Below are 6,000 nucleotides of genomic sequence, written 5' to 3'. Positions count from 1 at the left end.
GTGGGGATTGAATTAACACAGACTGACCGAATAAACAAACGAGTGGGAAAACGATACACGTTGAGGAGAAAATGTTACACATAAGGAGAAGTCACCAAAAATGATTTTCGACAGATCTGGATATCTTTTTGCCAACTTAAAAAAAAATCCAGCGCGAGCACTTGTCAGCGGGGCGGGAGGAGGGGGGGGGGGGGCGCAGCAAACGAACAACCATGTTGAAAAAACTACAGAGTGATTAATATGTGGCCGATAGAATCTAATCTTAATTTGTTTAAAACTCATGTGAATATTCTTTAAAATAATCATCAAATGCCTCAATTCAGGACAATTCAGGACATTCTTTTATCGTGCTAGCACCTACCGCAAACATGTAACATGGGACTTTGATTATAATTTGATTTGATTTGATTTTTAAACTACCTTGTACGCTATCGTATAATTAAATCAATGCTTAATCAACTGTACAAGTAAAATAAATTTATCTTTTCCCCTTAAACCTATAATAGTTGAAAACATAATAAAATATAGTTCTGTCCGTGCAAAATATGAAACATGAACGCGTGATAAGGTACATGTAGAATAACACGAGCCGACCGCGGATCATTGTCCACTCGCTCTGGATCTCCTCGGCCAAGTGCGAGGGATGATCATCATTTAATATTTGTGTGTGTGTGTGTGTGGGGGGGGGGGGGGGGTTAAAATTTTTTGTATATACAAACCAACCATTAATTTATGTCTGACGATGTTTCCGATTTGGAATAATATCGTTCATTGATATTCACTTACACTCAAATTTTTAATAAAATGAATACAAAATGGACAAACTTTTATAGCATAAAAAAAACAGTTCTTGTATTTACGGCTATATAAACTCAAACACGTTCATATTCATCAAGTGTGCGTCGCGGTGTGCGAATCTTATGTATTAGATAACCGCTTATTGCTAGCTAGTGCAGCCGTGGCTGATCACCTCGGCCGTGGACGAAGGATAGATTACGTAAAGGTACAACGCACAGACACGCACAGCTCAGAGCCCAGGAAGATTTGAGAAGTTTGCAGTATAATGACCATATTCTATCAAATAGAATTTCTTTATTTTAAACTTGAAACCCACAATTGATATATGTCACATATTGCTTTAGATTGAGAATGACAGTGCTTTTATTAATTAACTGAACGATTTCTTAATTGACACCTAATCGTTTAGTCCATAAACTTTTATGTGTAATCAAAACTAAAACAATTCTTGAGTTTGCGGCTAAATAAACTCATATATGAGAGACGCACTCTCGTGTATTAGATAACCGCTGACCGCTAGGTAGCCCAGCCGCGACCATGGTGACCGATTTTCTCGGCCGCAGGCGAGGGAGAGTTTCGTTAACTTGGCCAAATTGCGGCGAGTACTGGTCAACACGTATTACTTTTTACCCTCATATTATGCAATACCCGAACACAAAAACAGTTTTATCAGATCAATTAAGTCACAAACAACATTTTTTGCAGCGACGCCGATATCGAAAAATTTACCGTTTTAGAGTTATGAAGCAAAGACTTTTAAGGAATCTAGACCCCTCATTTTAGGGGCTAGCCCCTTTTTTATGGTATCAAATGAAAGCTCTTAATATTCTGCACAACTTTTGTTCTTTATGTGTTTTGAAAAAATTTACAACTAAAAAGTTATTGAGCAAAGATATAAGCAAAATTTAACATTTTTTGAAACATAAATTTCGATGTAATTTTTTAAGAAGAAAACGTGGGTTAATCAAACATGTAAAACTAGGAGGACAACGTTCAAGATGTCTACTTTTAAGATTTGTAAATTAAAACTACTTGCTACGGATCAACTCGGAGCCTTTGCAGGTGCACGAGACCCACTAAAAAAATATTCAAAGGGGAATAACTCAAAACCGGAAGTAGCGATTGCGAAATATTTTGTGATATAGTAAGCTATTGTCATTTCCAATAAACCCTGAAAATTTGAATAAAATCTAATGACAAACAAGCGAGATATTACAGTTTAAAGAAACGTCTAGAAGAAAAAGAAGAAGAACTAGAGCAAAGCTCGTTGCAAAGCAACGAGTGGGTCTTCCGTTAATGTCGAGAGAAAAGCTAGAAGTACCTGAAAGAAGCAGAGTTCTTAAGCCAAAAACAAGAGTAACTAAAACAATAAGAAAAGAAATCGAATAATTCTTGGTACGACTTAACAAAATCCGAATGATTTTAAGTACGACTTAACAAAAACCTTTCTGATTTCAAGAATGTCTTAACAAAAAAAACCCGAATGTGTTCATGTACGACTTGACACGATTATTTTTGGTACGAATTATTTTTTAAACCAAGAACGCGGAAACAAAATTTCCGGAAAAATCAAATTTTAAACCCAAATTTCTCTGTAGCGCATGGTCCGATTTTAAAACGAATTTCAGCGTTAGATTAAGTTTAAAAAGTTCGTTGTTTTTGCTAAATAAAAAATATCAAATTATCGCTTATAAAAAAGTTATCATAAAAAGACTTACTAGCCCTTTTAGCCCCTAATTTGAGGGGCCAGCCCTTTTTTCTTTATAACAAATAAAAGATCTCGCAAATGTAAACATATTTTGTTCACATGTATTCACGAATTGTTAAACGTTTTCGAGATATCTGAACAGCTGTGTTTTAGGGGCCGACCCTTTAACTCCTTATCGGGGCCACCAACAAAAAATTTTTAATTGCCATATTGTTAAGAACATTATTCTTAACATTTTGTGTTCTACATTGCTTTGCAAAACATTTCTCCTTTTTCAGATATTAATGATGAAGTTTTGAACTTCTGGCCCCTTGATACCCCTAATTACGTAATATATGACTTAGCTATGGTACTGTAGAGATAAACAGCTGTACAGTGAACATTTTTGCTTCTATAATTAATAACAAATTTTTGTTCAGTAAAGAGTTATTGTAAGAAGATTTTAGAGCCCTCTTGGCCCCTAATTTGAGGGGCCAGCCCCTTTTTCTTGATATCAAATTAAAGGTCTTGCAAATATAGACATATGTAGTTCACCAAGTGTTCAAAAAGTGTTAACTGTTCTCGAGATATCTGTATAAATGTGTTTTAGGGGCCGACCCTTAAAATCCTTAGTGGGGCCATCATCAAAAAATTTAAGGTGGCATATTGTACAGAGCATTATTTTGAGCAACTTTTGTTCTACATTGCTTTTCAAAATGTTTCTCCTTTTTCCGATATAAATGATCAAAGTTTTGAACTTCTGGCCCCTTGAAACCCCTAATTACGTAATATTTGACTAAGCTATGGTACTGTTTAGATAAACAGTTGTACAATAAACATTTTTGCTTCTATGATTGATAACAAATTATTGTTCAGTAAAAGGTTATTATAAGAAGACTTTAGAGCCCTCTAGGCCCCTAATTTGAGGGGCCAGCCCCTTTTCCTTTATATCAAATTAAAGGTCTTGCAAAAATAAACATCTTTTGCATTACATTATTTCACAAAATATGTATACATCAAAAGATATTTCAGAACATGTTCAAAAATTTCGTGGAAAAATTTGGTGCTTATTTTCAGGTTCAGGCGAGCTTCAAAGCCTTGCACAATTTTCATAAGTGAAGGCAATGGGGTACATCTACATACATTTATCTACAATCCCTGAAAATTTCAAGCTTCTATCTTGATTAGTTTCGGAGGAGATGCGTGGACAAAATGACCCTTTAAAATTTACAAAATCGTCAATTTCTAAAACCGGAAGTGACGTCATAAGTTTAGATTTTAATAACCTCGAGTATTTACGTTACCAAATAAGTTCTGAAAATTTCGTGGAAATCGGTTGAATAGTTTTTGAGATATAAGCCACAAAAAAAGTCAGAGGAAGAATAATAATAACTAGAGCAAAGCTCGTTGCAAAGCAACGAGTGGGTCTTCCGGTAATGTCGAAAGTAAAGCTAAAAGTTCCTGTAAGAAGCAGGGTTCTTAAACTAACATAAAAAACTAAGACGAAAAAAATCGAATTATTCTTGGTACAAATTAACAAAATCCGAATGATTCCAAGTACGAATTAACAAAGCTTATCGATTTCAAGAACAACTTAGCAAATACAAATCCGAATGTGTAAAAGTACGATTCAACAATTATCGAATAATTTTAGGTACGAGTTAATTTAAGTCTGAACATAAAACTATTTTCTTAACCAAGAATGTGGAATCAAAATGTCCGGAAAAATCAATTTTTAAACCCCTATATCTCTGTATTGCATCGTCCGATTTTAGAACGGATTTCAGTTTTGAATTATGAATAATAAGCTCTTATTTTCTGTGATTATGATTAATAACAAATTATCGCAAAAAATAAGTTATTATGAAAAGTCTTCGTAGCCCCTTTGGCCCCTTATTTGAGGGGTCACTCCTTTTTTCTTGATATCAAATGAAAGGTCTTGTAAATATAAACATATTTTGTTCTACATGTATTCACGAATTGTTGACCGTTCTAGAGATATCCGAACAATTGTGTTTTAGGGGCCGACCCTTAAACTCCTTACCAGGGCCACCAACATAAATGTTTTAGATACCATATCGTTAAGAACATTATTTTAAGCATTTTTTGTTCTACAATGCTTATCAAAATATTTCTCCTTTTCTAGATATTAATGATCAAATTTTTGGACATATGGCCCCTTGAAACCCCTAATTACGTATCATTTGACATATGTATGGTACCGTATAGATAAACAGATGTACAATGAACATTTTTGGTTCTATAATTGATAACAAATTATTTTTCAGTTAAGAGTTATTATAAAAATAATTTACAGCCCTCTTTGCCCCTTATTTGAGGGGCCAGCCCCTTTTTCTTGATATCAAATAAAAGGTCTTGTAAATATAAACGCATTTTGTTCAACAAGTGTTCAGAAATTGTTGACCGTTCTAAAGATATCTGAACAAATGTGTTTTAGGGGCCGACTCTTAAAATCCTTACTGGGACCACCAACAAAATTTTTTTAGGTAGCATATTGTTAAGAACATTATTTTTAGCATTTTTTGTTCTATAATGCTTATCAAAATATTTCTCCTTTTCTAGATATTTAAGTTCAAAACTTCGGACTTTTGGCCCCTTAAAGCCCCTAATGACGTAACATATGACTTAGACATGGTACTGTTTAGATAAACAGATGTACAATGAACATTTTTGGTTCTATAATTGATAACAAATTATTTTTCAATCAAGAGTTATTGCAAAAATACTTTAAAGCCCGTTTGGCCCCTAATTTGAGGGGCCAGACCCTTTTTTCTTAAATCAAACGAAAGATCTAGTTAATCTAAACAACTTTTGCATTACATGTCTTAACAAAATATTTACACATTAAAAGCTAGGGCCGAAAATGTGCGAAAATTTCGTGAAAAAAATTGGTGCCAATTTTCGAGCTCGGGCGAGCTTCGCCGCCTTGCGCATTTTTCAAAATATAAAATAAATAGGATCATCTACAAACATTCATCTACTATCCCTGAAAGTTTCATATTTCTATCGCAATTAGTTTTTGAGAAGTTACGTGGACAAAATGGTCCTTAAAAATTTACTAAATCCTCAAAATCTCAAACCGGAAGTGACGTCATCAGCCAGAAATTTTATTATATCAAGTACGTTTGATGCTCAATACGTCCTGTAAATTTCATGCAAATCGGTCGAGTAGTTCACGAGAAATAGCGTTCGAAAAAAGTCAGAAAAAAAATAAAAAATAAAATAATAACTAGACACGATCTTGTTGCGAGCAACGAAGAGGTCTTCCGTCCGATTTTAGAATTTGAGATATATACGTTCGATCTTGATTTTGCTATTTAACAGCTAAACATGATTTAGAATAGAAAAACAGGGTCTACATTCTAAGGGCCAGATACTATTTTGTTTCAGGGATAAGAGCTTTGTTCAACAAATGTTTTGAAATTCGTCACCGTTCAACAGGTATCTGACAAAAAAAAGTTTTAGGGGCCAATCCCTTATCTCCGTATTGGAGC

This window comes from Crassostrea angulata, chromosome 9 (assembly GCF_025612915.1).
Source record: "Crassostrea angulata isolate pt1a10 chromosome 9, ASM2561291v2, whole genome shotgun sequence".
Lineage (NCBI taxonomy): Eukaryota > Metazoa > Mollusca > Bivalvia > Ostreida > Ostreidae > Magallana > Magallana angulata.
This window is presented reverse-complemented; position numbering follows the sequence as displayed.